Here is a 1,210-nt window from a genome sequence, read left to right as displayed (position 1 = left end):
AAAAAAAGAAGGGGGGGTAAAAAGGTGTCATCTCTTTAAATTCCCTGGAAATCACTTCAGCCACAGCAGGAGGGGCTTGCAATACAGGGAGAAGTGCAAAACAATGGCCCCCACTTCTTTGTCAGCATCCCTGTGTTGAGAAGCACCAATCAGTGATCAGAGCACAGATTCCAAATATTTGGAGGTCAGGTTCTGTTTTGCTCACTTTGGCTCCTACAAGTTGTATACACAAGCACGGTTGTATACACAAGCACGGTTGCCCGCCACAGGGCTGAAGGGTGGGGAATGGGTAGCTGCTACTATGCTAAGAGCTAATGTTAACCCTAACTGGCTGGGCGCAGTGTCTCATGCCTGTAAACCTAACACTTCCGGAGGCCGAGGCGGGTGGATCACACCAGGTGAGGAGTTTGAGAGGAACCTGGCCAACATGGCGAAACCCCGTCTCTACTAAAACTACAAAAATTAGCCAGGCATTGTGGCGGACGCCTGTAATCCCAGCTACTCAGGAGGCTGAGACTGGAGAATTGCTTGAACCCGGAGGGGCGGAGGTTGCAGTGAGCCGATATCGCGCCACTTCACTCTGGCCTGGGCAAAAGAGCGAAACTCCGTCTCAAAAACAAACAAACGAAAAACCCAATCAAATTAACCACAATTTACCATCGAGCCTTCCCCTAGATGTTGCAGTTCTTTAATAAACTCCAGATTTCCAAAATAGTTACATCAGACAGACTGCCAATGCAACTGTTCTCTACATGGAGAGACAGATTTCTGGTGCTCCCTACTCTACCATCTTTTCAGAATCCTCTCATCTATGCTAAGTTTTTTGCCCGCGTCTCCTGCTGGCCCGACTGAGAGTCTCGTCTTCCACTCCAAGCAGTCTATTAAAGTATGCCTTTCTGAAGTAACACAATTCCCTCTCTAAGATACATTCTGGTGCCACTTACAAAGATAACTTTTTGCCTTGCTACGTTTCATGTAAATCTTCATATTTACCTGTTCACATAGTATTATCAAATCCTTTGTCATCACACTTATAAAAGGTCATTATAATATCTATAGATACCAACTCACAAACATGTTCTGCTTTGTCAGAGAAAAATACCATCAACGGACGGGGAAGACTTTACTAAATTAAGGATACTTAACTAGTGTCAATTAAAAAGTGTATTACTTCACACATCAAAAAGCACTTAAAGAGCTATTCATTTTG

This window comes from Papio anubis, chromosome 1 (assembly GCF_008728515.1).
Source record: "Papio anubis isolate 15944 chromosome 1, Panubis1.0, whole genome shotgun sequence".
In the NCBI taxonomy this organism is placed as follows: domain Eukaryota; kingdom Metazoa; phylum Chordata; class Mammalia; order Primates; family Cercopithecidae; genus Papio; species Papio anubis.
Note: the sequence above shows the minus strand (reverse complement) of the source record.